The following is a 14,707-nucleotide window of genomic DNA, read 5'->3' as shown; positions in this document are numbered from 1 at the left end:
ATAATCAGGGATGCTCAAGAGGGCAGAATTAGAGGAACACAGGTATCTTGGGACAGGGAAGGGGCGAGGTGGGGGCGGTGGCTGTGGGGTTGGGGGAGATTACAGAGATAAGGAGGGGCGAGGCTGTGGAGGGATTTGAAAACAAGGGTGAACATTTTGAAATTGAGGCGTTGCTTAACCGGGAGCCAATGTAGGTCAGCGATCACATGGGTGATGGGTGAGCAGGACTTGATGCGAGTTAGGACACGGGCAGCTAAGATTTGGATCACCTCTAGTCTACGTAGGGTAGAACGTGGGAGGCCAGCCAGGCGTGCGCTGGATTAGCCAAGTCTAGAGTCTGATTAGAGGTTGCAGGTCACTTGGGATTGTCACAGGGATTGATTCAGATCAATTCTGAACGCAGATCATCTCAGATTGAAACTTCGGGGCTCATTTAAAACCTAACTCACCCATCGGAAAACTGACGGGGTCGGATGTAACGCTGGTTTTACTCCATGCCTGATGTTAATCTCCATTGGGGTCAACAGCGAGCAGTATTGGGTGGGGAGTAAAACCGATAACTCCACCCGGGTTGGGTTAAGCTCGCCTTCCAAGTGTATTGGGCCACTAATGCAGGGGTGAGAATTGCTCTGGTGGCTCTGTGTACCAGCATCACCAGAATGGCGTTCATGATGATTTTCTAGTGAAGTTGTAAACATATTGAAAAAGGTTTTTTAGGCCTTAGGCCTGTAGGTCCAACTATATATCTATAGGGCCCCAGTGCCTGAAGCAACCCATTCCACGGTACCAGTGGTGTAATGTATGCACCTGTGAGTCGGGAAATTGTGTTGGGGAAATTGATGGGATTGAAAGCCGATAAATCCCCAGGGCCTGGCGGACTGCATCCCAGAGTACTTAAGGAGGTGGCCTTGGAAATAGCGGATGCATTGATAGTCATTTTCCAACATTCCATTGACTCTGGATCAGTTCCTATGGAGTGGAGGGTAGCCAATGTAACCCCACTTTTTAAAAAAGGAGGCAGAGAGAAAACAAGGAATTATAGACCAGTCAGCCTGACATCAGTAGTGGGTAAAATGATGGAATCAATTATTAAGGATGTCATAGCAGCGCATTTGGAAAATGGTGACATGATAGGTCCAAGTCAGCATGGATTTGTGAAAGGGAAACCATGCTTGACAAATCTTCTGGAATTTTTTGAGGATGTTTCCAGTAGAATGGACAAAGGAGAACCAGTTGATGTGGTATATTTGGACTTTCAGAAGGCTTTCGACAAGGTCCCACACAAGAGATTAATGTGCAAAGTTAAAGCACATGGGATTGGGGGTAGTGTGCTGACATGGATTGAGAACTGGTTGTCAGACAGGAAGCAAAGAGTAGGAGTAAATGGGTACTTTTCAGAATGGCAGGCAGTGACTAGTGGGGTACTGCAAGGTTCTGTGCTGGGGCCCCAGCTGTTTACATTGTACATTAATGATTTGGACGAGGGGATTAAATGTAGTATCTCCAAATTTGCGGATGACACTAAGTTGGGTGGCAGTGTGAGCTGCGAGGAGGATGCTATGAGGCTGCAGAGTGACTTGGATAGGTTAGGTGAGTGGGCAAATGCATGGCAGATGAAGTATAATGTGGATAAATGTGAGGTTATCCACTTTGGTTGTAAAAACAGAGAGACAGACTATTATCTGAATGGTGACAGATTAGGAAAAGGGGAGGTGCAACGAGACCTGGTTGTCATGGTACATCAGTCATTGAAGGTTGGCATGCAGGTATAGCAGGTGGTTAAGAAAGCAAATGGCATGTTGGCCTTCATAGTGAGGGGATTTGAGTACAGGGGCAGGGAGGTGTTGCTACAGTTGTACAGGGCCTGGGTGAGGCCACACCTGGAGTATTGTGTACAATTTTGGTCTCCTAACTTGAGGAAGGACATTCTTGCTATTGAGTGCAGCGAAGATTCACCAGACTGATTCCTGGGATGGCGGGACTGACATATCAAGAAAGACTGGATCAACTGGGCTTGTATTCACTGGAGTTCAGAAGAATGAGAGGGGATCTCATAGAAACTTTTAAAATTCTGATGGGTTTAGACAGGTTAGATGCAGGAAGAATGTTCCCAATGTTGGGGAAGTTCAGAACCAGGGGTCACAGTCTAAGGATAAGGGGTAAGCCATTTAGGACCGAGATGAGGAGAAACTTCTTCATCCAGAAAGTGGTGAACCTATGGAATTCTCTACCACAGAAAGTTGTTGAGGCCAATTCACTAAATATATTCAAAAAGGAGTTAGATGTAGTCCTTACTACTAGGGGGATCAAGGGGTATGGCGAGAAAGCAGGAATGGGGTACTGAGGTTGCCGTTCGGACATGCCATGGCGCACCATTTTGCCGTCTGGAGGAAGCGGGGGTCCCGAAGGGAGTGCTCTCTACGCGGGAGTCCTCCCCTTATTTATTGGGGACTTGGCCTGGAGCGTGGTGCACGACACAGTCCCATGCAATAAGTTTTTAAGTCGGTTCACAGGCTCCCAGGCCACCTGTAATTTCTACGGTCTAGAGGAGTCCGTGTTCCATGTTTTTATTGAATGTGCCCCTCTTCCAATATCTGAAGGGGCTGCTCCTCAAATTCTGGTTGCACTTCAGTCCCACACTCCTGATCTTTGGGCACCTTGTGCGGAGGGATCGGGCAGGTCAGAAGGCCTCCTCGTAGGACTGCTCCTGGGCACGGCCAAGGGGGCCATCAGCCGACCCATGCAGCGGGCGGTCGAGGGGGTCATTCAGCCTGACTGCCTGCCTCTCTTCCGCAGTTACACCTGAGCCAGAGTTCCCTGGAGATGGAGCACGCGGTGTCCACCGGTACGCTCGCGGCCTTCCGCGAGAGGTGGGCGCCGGAGGGACTGGAGTGATGGATCCCCGGCAACCAAATTTTAAATTGAACCACCTCTAAAGTTTCATTTATTTAAGTTTGTCGATTTTAGTGCCCCCCCCCCCCCCCCCGCCCCCTGCTTTCAGCTAGGGGACACTTGAATAATTTGTGTTTTTCTGTGCCCTCAAAAAAAAGGGGGCACTTGAAAAGTTCTTGGAGTGTGACCCCCCCCTTTAATCAGGGGGCACTTGATTGTTTCTACACAAAAATAGTTGTAGAGCTGTTGCATTGTGAGTGGCTTAGCCAGTCACGTGATGTTCAATAAAACCCCAGTCAGTTGGGTCTAGGTCATCCATGATGAGGTATGCAGTTGTGAGCCGAGTGGATGAACTAGTAATGTGTAGTGTGATTGTTAAACCTTTGTTAATAAACCAACTAGTTCTTAAGCAAAGAACCCATGAAGCAAATACATTACAATTGGTGTCCATAAATTATTGTGCATTGGGATAAGAATTTGATCTTTAGATTCATTGCCACAACGCGAACTTTGCATCTTTGAAGCCAAACCCCAAAAGTAATCAAAATCTCACTCACCGTTTACGCTGTACAGGTTACACCAAACTCATTTACATTTATTTCATTTGCTAACACACAAAAAAAAGACTTGCATTTCTATAGCGCCTTTCACGACTATTGCAAATCCCAAAGTGCCTTACAGCCAATGAAGTACTTTTTGAAGTGTAGTCACTGTTGTAATGTAGGAAACTTTGCAGCCAATTTGCGTACAGTAAGCTCCCACAAACAGCAATGCGATAACGATCAGAAAATCTGTTTCAGTGATGTTAGTTGAGGGATAAATATTGGCCCCGGATACTGAGGATAACTCCCCTGCTTTTCTTTGAAATAGTGCCATGGGATCTTTTACATCCACCTGAGAGAGCAGACGGGGCCTCGGTTTAACGTCTTTTCTGAAAGACGACACCTCCGACAGTGCAACTGGAGTGTCAGCCTAGATTTATGTGCTCAAGTCTCTAGAGCAGGTCTTGAACCCACAACCTTCTGACTCAGAGACGAGGGTGTGCAGATAAAATAAAGGTGTCAATAACTGTGTTAAAATAACCGACAGAGGAAGGGCATTCCAACATGTTGGGCAGTTGGCCACTGAGAGCGACAGCAGTAATTTCTACACTAATGTGTTTCTCCTCCAACGCATTGTACTGTGGAGCACTCCTGTGTTCCGGTGCACAGTGTGCAGTGAAGTGAGGAGCTATGGAGTCAGGCTAATGGTCTGACACAGGAACTGAGCATGGCTTGGGATGACAATGTGTGAGGAAGTATGGAAGGAAGACAATCCCCTTGAAAAAACAACTGAAGTCACGCTGAACTGACTGCTTCCTTTTTCCTCTTTCCTGCAGAGCGCTGGTGCAATCTATTTCCTGTGCAGTCTGCACAATAACAAGCACTCTGCATCGAACCATCACCCCAAGAAAGCCGCTATCTTTTATTCAACACAATCACATAATATATTAGGGAAATTAAAAATAGGCACAAGGTCTAAACCTCATTGGTTCAGACATGTAGCATAGACAACTAGACATGTAGAACTTGCCAAGAGCTCAAAAAGGCAGGATGTATAAATAGGAGAGCTACCAAGTGATCCTTGTTGCTCAGAGAAACAACACCTACGCATTTTCTCACAGTCGTTCTACAATCTACAATATCTACTATAACTTTCTGACATGATGACTCGTACAAGCTCAAAACATTTAACTAACAAGAATTGAGAGCTGCAATTAATCCTATGACCCAGAAATCAAAAAGGGATGTTCATGACGCTACTGCTGAACTGTTTTGCAAACTACAAACCACAATATGAATAATGTTTTATATTTATATCAGAGGGATGCTCGGTTGACTTAATTTCTACCATCCATAGGCTGAAAAACAGTGAAATGCACCAACTTGCAGGTAAAATCAGTTTATTTGTTCCTTCACCTCTACTCCTTCATTGCCTTTTGCTCTGCTAACTTGCATCATCTTTTTGCAGTTTTAGTTTCTAGTTGTTTTACAGTGTCTTTCTCATTTGGTTGTGAGCTGGCTGCTGGTGTTTATGCCGCTAAATCCCTTTTCCACAGTCTTGCAGCAAAGCTGGTATTCAATGCCACTTGCTTGGTGTCAGCTGTGGCTCAGTGGATAGCACCCTCACCTCTGAGTCAGAAGGTTCACGTTCCACTCGAGGGACCATAAGCCCCAAAATCTAGGCTGATTCTCCATTGAAGTGTTTCACTGTCGGAGGTGCCGTCTTTCAGATGAAGTATTAAACCGAGGTCCTGTCTGCACACTAAGGTGGACATAAAAGAGTTGAGTGCACTATTCTGAAGCAAAGTAGTGGAGTTATTCCTGGTGTCTTGGCCAACATGTATCCCTCAATCAACATTTATTTCCTTCCTTTCTGTTTTCCATCACATTAGGAGAAGAGTTAACATAAAGGACTGTCCAAAATCTCACCAGCCCAAACCTTTATTGCTCTTGCTCCTTTACTGATGGGCACCATACTTAACTGCCAAATAATATCCTGGAATTGACTATGGTATTGTAGGGTGCCTAATACCAAAAGGGGTGGTATAGCTGGTGGTATTTACAGAAGAGCACATAAATCTAGGCTGACACTCTAGTGCAGTGCTGAGGGAGTGCTGCACTGTCAGAAGTGCCGTCTTTCGGATGAGACATTAAACCAACGTCTGCGCTCACAGGTGGACCTAAAAGATCCCATGGCACTATTTCGAAGAAGAGCAGGGGAGTTATCCCTGGTGTCCTGGCCAATATTTATCCCTCAATCATTATCACTAAGACAGATTTATTATCTTATCATGTATCTCATTGCTGTTTATGGGGCCTTGCTGTGCGTAAATTGCCTGCCACTTTTCCTACATTACAACAGTGACTATACGTCAAAAGTGCTTCATTGGCTGTAAAGCGCTTGTGGACGTCCTGAGATCATGAAGGATGCTATATTAATGCAAGTCTATTATTCTTTATCCTTACATAGGAAGTAGCACATTTCTGTGACTGAATTTCCAGTGTTTCGTGCAATGTAAAACTGTCATTTCTAAAACATACATGCAACTAGGGGACAAACACAATATGCATGTCAATCGTGAGGCATACACACACATGCATGTCAACTCTGGGACTTATAGCATATATTCTGGAGATGAAAAAATGCTAAACAACTTGGCTCATCATCCTGTTAGTTTGCTCCTTACATCCTTCTGCGAGGCCCTTCCCTTGGTGGGACTCTTCAAAAAAAGTAAGTGTGGTTTAAATATGTAGAGCCACCTCAAACCCAGCGTGCACGCCCTACAAAAGTGACATGTACCAAAACTTACCGTAACATTCCGCGATTTATCCGAATCATGTAAACTTCCACAAACTAGAATCGCATTTGACAGGATTAAACAATGTCCATAAAGCGCTTGCTGCAATAAGCACCTTAATATGATATGCCCAAGCAGTGGTATAATAAAGGTTGAGTGCGATCTTTCTGGGACATAACAACCTATCACCACACTCCAGTGCTGATCTCAGGGCGTGCCTATGTGTGAAATAATATTCAAGACCCCTGACGTTGACAGTACACCAAAATTGGGCTGGATTTTCGGTTTTTTGCGTTTCTGCCTGTTTCCAAGCAAAATTTGAGGTGAAGCAAAAACGTTAGCGCCGGAGCGAGGAACTTTCGCCGAATGAAAGTTCACGAGGAGCATTAGCGTTAACTCCAGCGTTGCACCACAGACTCCATGCGCCGGAGCTGAAAGTTCCCTCGTTTACACAATCTGCCTTTTTGCGCATGTGCTTTTTTTTCCCCCCGCTCTTCCACCTTCCGGTTTCCTGTCGCAAACGCTAATGCAGGCAGCGGCCACTTCCTATGAGCGCATGCGCAGTACAACCGGGGCAGAATCAGCCATTTCACATTTTGAATTTGATGGTGGAGGAGGACGATTGCTGACAGCGTGCCAGGCGCTTCAGCCACGAGGCAAATGAAGCTTTAGTGGGGACTGTGGAACGGAGAAGGCAGGAGTTGCATCTTTGAGGTGGTTCTAGACCATTGCCTGCCATATTTAAGAGGATTTGGAAAGAAATAGCAGAAGAGGTCTCTGCCTCGGACACTGTGTTCAGGACTGGCACACAGTGCCGAAAGAAATTTAACGATTTCACCAGGGTCATCAGAGAGAGTACCATTTTAATTCATGCACTCCTTCATTACGAGGATAAATCCAACACACTATTTGTTCTCATGCTGTTGCTGCCTCTCAACACTCTGTGGGTTGCCTCCTAAAATGCATGGCACATAGTTAGGCTTAGTTCGGCACCTATTTGCCATAAATGATCTTGACACAATATTAAGATTGCTTTCTGAGATCTCATAAGATTGCTCCGCACTTCGATGTCCTCCTGATGAACCATGTGCAACTTCCAAGGCCATTAAACAGAGGACTCTATTACATTCAGACAGTAGGTAAGTGCTTTGGTGGCGATCTGTGCCACAAGAGCAGATGGACCCTCTTGTAACCATTCCTATTTTCATCTTTGCAGGCAAAGAAGTCTCATAATCGCTGAGAGCATGTGCGGACAGGCGGCGGTCCGCCTCAGACCCCGCCACTCACGTACATTGAGGAGCGAGTGGCAGGCCTCATCGGCGTCACTGGTCGGGCAGCTGCCACTGGAGGTGCTGACCCCCGCTCGGATACTGAGGATAAGTCCTGCACACTCCCTGGGCTGGGTTAGGGCAATGCCCTGCACACTCCCTGGGCTGGGTTAGGGCAATGCCCTGCACACTCCCTGGGCTGGGTTAGGGCAATGCCCTGCACACTCCCTGGGCTGGGTTAGGGCAATGCCCTGCACACTCCCTGGGCTGGGTTAGGGCAATGCCCTGCACACTCCCTGGGTTGGGTTAGGGCAATGCCCTGCACACTCCCTGGGCTGGGTTAGGGCAATGCCCTGCACACTCCCTGGGCTGGGTTAGGGCAATGCCCTGCACACTCCCTGGGCTGGGTTAGGGCAATGGTCTGCACATTCCCTGGGCTGGATTGGGGCAATGTCCTGCAGTGCCTCTGGACTAGGGTTTGGGTGACTACACTCCAAAAGTACTCCATTGGCTGCAAAGCGCTTTGAGATATCCGGTGGTCATGGAAGGCGCTATACAAATCCAAGTCTTTCTTTCTACAGCTGCTGACTGACTTGCTTGTATTACCATCATTGGCAGCTTTTTAAAATACATTTTGCATTTATTTACCACTTTTAATGTAACAACCTACACAAGTCAGTGTTTTCAGGAAAATAAGAGATGAAAATGGAGGAAAAGCAAAACAATTAATAGACAGGAGTTCAATAGTGCATTGTTCAAACTGCAATATTTATCTAATATGGATCACATCATTTAACATCCTATAAAACTGAACACATTCCCCTTCCCCAGCCCACGCTCAATATCAGTCAAATGATTAAATGAAAGAATTTCTCTTCTAATATCTTGAACGTTCAGTTTCATTTCCCAATGGTGTCCTCGTTAAACAATCACACTCACATTTACAATGATAAAATTATTGCTTTTGGGATAATTTTGGAACAGAGCTCTGCCTCCATTGTTGATAAATTAAAAGGTTCAGAAAAAGTAACATTCTGCTTTTGTTGCGACGCATCAAAAACTTCAACTAAAACCAAAAAACGATACCAACATTTGCTGTGACTGCAACTTTTAAAAGGTTGGTTTATTTTACTTTTCGATGGGCCTTTGTGATACGTCCTTACTATACAGTATAAATGCACACGAGGCCCATGCTTGAGAGAAGGTCAGTCTGTGACCTGTCCTTTATTCCTTAGCACTCAAGTGCAGCAAGTGGGTGGAGCTTCCCCTTTTATATCTGAAGGTCCAGGTTAGGATTGTCTCCCACAAGTTCATCCCCTTGTGGTCATTGTTCTCACAGAGTACAACTTAGGTCAGTTTATACATGGGTTACAATGCTGGTTGAATACATGACATCACCTCCCCCCCCAAAGTCTTATTGGGATCACAGGTTGAGTCTCTCTGGTGGTTTACGCTCCCTTGTAGAGCGCCTGAGTTGGGGCTCCGGTTGTTGGGCACTGGCCTGAGTGTCTGCTGTTTGCAGTGCCTCAGGCCTGTCCAGACTGCCCACAGTGACTGGGCTCTCCTCCCTTTGGTTCCTGTGTTCGGTCACCTGTGGTGGAGTGAACTCTATATCGTGTTCTTCCTCTGCTTCTTCTATGGGGTTGCTGAACCTCCTTTTTGTTTGATCCAGATGTTTGCGGCAGATTTGTCCATTGGTAAGTTTAACTACCAGAATCCTATTTCCCTCTTTGGCAACCACAGTGCCTGCAAGCCATTTGGGCCCTGCAGCGTAGTTAAGGACAAAAACAGGGTCATTTACATCAATACATCGCGCCCTTGCATTCCTGTCATGGTAGTCACATTGTGACTGGCGCCTGCTCAACAATTTCTTTCATGATTGGGTGTATAAGGGATAACCGGGTTTTGAGCGTCCTTTTCATTAGCAGCTCTGCGGGTGGAACCCCTGTGAGCAAGTGTGGTTGGGATCTGTAGGCCAACAGGAAGCGTGATAAGTGGCTTTGTAGGGAACCCCCTTGGATTCTGAGCATCCCCTGTTTGATTATCTGCACTGCTCGTTCTGCCTGGACGTTTGAGGCCGGCTTGAACGGTGCTGTTCTGACATGGTTAATTCCATTGCCTGCCATGAAGTCCTGGAATTCAGTGCTTGTGAAGCACGGGCCATTGTCGCTGACCAAGATGTCCGGTAGACCGTGGGCGGCGAACATTGCCCGTAGACTTTCTACCGTGGCAGAGGATGTGCTTGAATTTAAAATGTCACACTCGATCCATTTGGAGTAGACGTCGACTACAACCAAAAACATTTTTCCCATGAAAGGACCTGCATAGTCCACATAGATGCATGACCAAGGCTTAGCGGGCCATGGCCAGGGGCTAAGGGGGGCTTCCCTGGGCACATTGCCCAGCTGGGCACACGTGTTGCACCTGTAAACACAAAGTTCCAGATCTGCGTCTATCCCTGGCCACAAAACGTGTGACCTGGCAATTGCCTTCATTATGACAATGCCCGGGTGCTCATTGTGGAGTTCTCTGATGAACACCTCTCTGCCCATCTGGGGCATGACTACGCGGTTTCCCCACAGTAGGCAATCGGCCTGAATCGAGAGTTCATCCCTGCGCCTGTGAAATGGTTTAAATTTCTCAGGGCATGCCCTGTACGTGGCTGCCCAGTCCCCATTCAGGACACATTTCTTGACTAGAGACAATAGCGGGTCTCTATTTGTCCAGACTTTAATCTGACGGGCTTCGCTTCCGAAAGCTTCAACAGCCATGACCATCTCAGCAGCATGCTCAGTAGCCCCTCAGTGGTGGCTAGTGGGAGCCTGCTGAGTGCATCGGCACAATTTTCGGTGCCCGGTCTGTGCCGAATTGTGTAGTCATAGGCGGCTAACGTGAGTGCCCACCTCTGTATGCGGGCCGATGCATTTGCATTTATGGCCTTGTTGTCGGCCAAAAGGGACGTTAGGAGTTTGTGATCTGTCTCCAGCTCAAATTTCCTGCCAAACAGGTACTGGTGCATTTTCTTTCCCGCAAATACACATGCGAGCGCCTCCTTTTCTACCATCCCTTAGCCCCTTTCTGCCTGGGACAGACTTCTGGAGGCATAAGCTACCGGCTATAACTGACCCATGGCATTGACATGCTGCAACACACACCCGACACCATAAGACGACGCATCGCACGTTAACACAAGTTTCTTACATGGGTCATATAGCGTTAACAGATTGTTGGAACATAACAAATTGCGTGCTCTATTAAAAGCCCTTTCCTGGCTGTCCCCCCAGACCCATTCGCGACCTTTGCGTAGGAGCCCGTGTAGCGGCTCTAGCAGCGTGCTCAATTTGGGAAGAAAGTTACCAAAATAGTTCAGGAGCCCCAGGAACAAATGCAGCTGCGTTGTGTTACGGGGTCTGGGTGCTCTCTGGATCGCTTCCGTCTTGGATGCAGTAGGGCTGATCCCGTCTGCTGCTACCCTCATCCCCAGGAATTCTACCTCTGGAGCTAGGAAGACGCACTTCGCCTTTTTCAGTCGCAGCCCTACCCGCTCCAGTCTGCGTAGCACCTCCTCCAGGTTGTGGAGGTGTTCTTCAGTATTGCAACCCGTGATGAGGATGTCGTCCTGAAAAACCACCGTCCCTGGAATCGACTTGAGGAGGCTTTCCATATTTCGTTGGAAGATTGCGGCGGCCGAGCGAATCCCGAACGGACATCTGTTGTACTCAAACAACCTCTTGTGTGTCGTGATGGTGGTCAGCTTCTTCGACTCACTCGCCAGCTCCTGGGTCATGTAAGCTGAGGTCAGGTCCAATTTTGAAAAAAGTTTGCCACCGGATAGCGTCGCAAAGAGGCCCTCTGCTCTCAGTAGCGGGTACTGGTCTTGGTGTGACACCCGATTGATGGTGGCCTTGTAATCGCCACATATCCTGACCGACCCATCCGCCTTGAGCACCGGCACAATCGGGCTCGCCCAGTCACTGAATTCGACTGGCGAGATGATGCCTTCCCTCAGCAGGCGGTCCAATTCGCCTTCTATCTTTTCCCGCATCACGTACGGCACCGTTGTGGCCTTGTGGTGTACTGGCCTGGCGTCCGGGTTTATGTGAATCACTACCTTGGCCCCCATGAAAGTGCCAATGCTGGGTTGAAATAATGAGTCAAATTTGTCCAGGATCTGTGAGCATGATACTCGCTCCACAGAAGAAATTGCATTGACATCACCCCATTTCCAGTTCATGACAGCAAGCCAACTCCTCCCCAGTAGTGCGGGACTGTCCCCCTGGACAACCCAGAGTGGCAACCTGTTCTCCGAATCTTTGTGGGTCATGACTACCGTGGCGCTGCCTAGCACCGGAATGATCTCCTTTGTGTATGTCCGTATCTGTGTGTCAATCGGCGATAATTTTGGCCTCCTGGCCTTGGACGCCCACAACTTTTCGAACTGTTTGATACCCATCAAGGATGGCTGGCCCCCATGTCTAGCTCCATTGATACTGGGATGCCATTGAGGAGCACTTTCATCATTATCAGCGGCGTCCTGGTGTGTGAACTGTATATGTGCTCCACATGAACTCGCTGAACTTCAGCTTCCAGCGATTTCCCCCAGCGTTCATTTCTGCAATTTCTGCAGGTATTTTGCTGATCTCTGCAAAATCCGGCTGAGTGTGTGCCTCCACGCCTCCAACATGAGCTGCTGTTGGAAACAAAAGGTCCCTTGCCAGTCGATCGTCCCTGACTGCCCCTGTGATTGTCCTTGAGTGCGCCACTAACTGGTGTTGATGGCCCCATTATTGGCCGCATTGTCCCTTGCAATGGCGTGAATCGCAGTGCAGCTTGCCATTGTCTCTGTCGAACTCCCCCTCTGGGTTCGACTACATGTTGGGGCATGCCCGATTGCCCTTGTCTGCCTGGAGAACTGTGTGCTGCTTTAGCAATGTTGAATCTCTGTCCCAACCATTCCTTAACACAGTACCTCTCGTCTGTTCTGTTAGTGGTCATGCTCGCGTGGTTTAAATCCCAGTTTCTCGTCGCCATTGATACGTCCTTACTACACAGTATAAATGCACACGAGGCCCATGCTTGAGAGGAGGTCAGTCTGTGACCTGTCCTTTATTCCTTAGCACTCAAGTGATAAAAGTGGGTGGAGTTTCCCCTTTTATACCTGAAGGTCCAGGTTAGGAGTGTCTCCCACAAGTTCACCCCCTTGTGGTCATTGTTCTCACACTGTACAATTTAGGTCAGTTTATACATGGGTTAAAATGCTGGTTGAATACATGACACTTTGCAACTAGGTTTATAGATTAGCTGCGTTCACCCTCACTTTGACCTCTCAAAACCAGGGAGCGAGGACCCGAGGGAGTTGGGGGTGGTGCGGGGGGGGCATCAGTAGGAATATGTGTGTGTGTGTGTGTGTGTGTTTTAGGCCCAGGCAGCAGAGCTGGTCTCCAATCGTCTTGGGTCCCCTTGCCAGTGGACCAATACCTTGCTCTGTCAAGTCCGTGTGTAGCTGGTGTGCAACGGCCACCCCACGTTAAAAAAACTCACGCACAGGCATCTCTTCCACACTTTAAAATGAAGTTCAGGACTTGGAACATCAGGCTTATCAGTCACCTCAGAATTCATATTGCCGTGGAAGCAAGTCATCTTAGACTCCGGGGGCACTGCCTAAGCAGAAAAGTTTAGCTGCATGTGTTAGATATTAACAACAGCAACTTGTATCTATATAGTGCCTTTAACATAGTGAAACGTCCCAAGGTGCCTCACAGGAATGCTGAGAGATCGTGGCAGAGGTGCGGCGGATGTTTGTGGCAGAGGAGCGGCGAGAGATCGTGGGCGAAGGTGCGGCAGATGAGGGTACGGGGCCCAGAAGAGGCGAGGGCCCAGGGGCAGCACGGGCCCAGCCCACACTGCGATATGTGTTCGCACTAGGTCCGTGCAGCAGAGCAGGTCTCCAGTCGTCCTGGTAAATCCTTGCCACTGGATAAAGGCCGCGCTCTGTCGAGGCCGTGTGGTGGCTGGTGTGCAACGGTCACCCCACGTTAAAAAAATCCACGCACTGGCATCTTCCACCCCTGGAGTTCAGGACCGGAACATCGGGTCCTCCATTGAAACATCTGAGAACTCATGTGGAAGCAAGTCATCCTCTTTCGAGGGACCGCCTAGGATGATGATGAGATAAAACAATTTGGCACCAAAAGAACTCCAATTTATACAGGGTCTTTCTTAACCTCAGGATGTCTCAGAGTACTTCTTTAAGTATGGTCACTGTTGTAATGTAGGAAATACGGCAGCCAATTTTGTGTACAAGCTCCCACAACAGCAATATGATAATGACCAGATAATCTGTTTTTAGTGATGTTCGTTGAGGGATAAATATTGACCAAGGCACCGGGGATAACTCCCCTGCTCTTCTTATCATGCCACAAGATCTTTTATGACTGCTTGAGAGAGAGAGGACGAGGCCTTTGTTTAACGTCTCATCCTAAAGTTAACACCACCGCCCGCACCCCCGCCCCTGGCCCCCCCCAGACGGTCCAGAACTCCCTCAGTCCTGCACTGGAGTGGGATTTATGGGATCCTGCTGTGTGCAAGCTGGCTACCGCTGTGACCCGAACATCATAGTGAGAGGAATGCTGATTATTACCCCAGCTTTGTTTATGCGTCATGTCCACTTGCAAACAATAAAGTGGAGAAGAATGAGAGGGTGATCTAAAACTCGGCTGCCCGTGTCCTAACTCGCACAAAGTCCTGCTCACCCATCACCCCTGTGCTCGCTGACCTACATTGGCTCCCACTTAAGCAACGCCTCGATTCAAAATTCTCACCCTTGTTTATAAATCCCTCTCTGGCCTCCCCCTTCTATCTCTGTAGCCTCCTCCCGCCCCACAAACCCCTGAGATGACAACCTCACATTCTGCCCTCTTGAGTATCCCTGATTATAATCGCTCAACCGTGCCTTCTGTTGCCTCGGCCCCAAGCTCTGGAACTCCCTCCCTAAACCTCTCTGGCTCTCTACCTCTCTTTCCTCCTTTAAGTTGCTCCTTAAAACCTACCTCTTTGGCCAAGCTTTTGGTCACCTGCGCTAATTTCTACTTATGTGGCTCGGTGTCAAATTTTCTAATCTTATAATACTCCTGTGAAGCGCCTTGGGATGTTTCACTGTGTTAAAGGCACTATATAAATACAAGTTGTTGTTGTTATTGTTGGATGC

The 14,707-nt window shown here is 48.0% G+C and overlaps 1 long non-coding RNA gene across 2 annotated transcripts in view; it reads left to right on the top strand.

Annotated features, from left to right (window-relative positions):
* The first annotated feature begins 4,742 nt into the window (after positions 1 to 4,742).
* LOC139233725 (uncharacterized) overlaps positions 4,743 to 14,707 on the top strand; it is a 43,338-nt gene continuing 33,373 nt past the window's right edge. For both annotated transcript variants that reach the window (XR_011588202.1, XR_011588203.1), the window contains exon 1: positions 4,743 to 4,823. This is a non-coding gene — a long non-coding RNA (uncharacterized lncRNA). The remainder of the gene's footprint in view (positions 4,824 to 14,707) is intronic.

This window comes from Pristiophorus japonicus, chromosome 21 (genome assembly GCF_044704955.1).
Source record: "Pristiophorus japonicus isolate sPriJap1 chromosome 21, sPriJap1.hap1, whole genome shotgun sequence".
Classification (NCBI taxonomy): domain Eukaryota; kingdom Metazoa; phylum Chordata; class Chondrichthyes; family Pristiophoridae; genus Pristiophorus; species Pristiophorus japonicus.
This window is presented reverse-complemented; position numbering and strand designations above follow the sequence as displayed.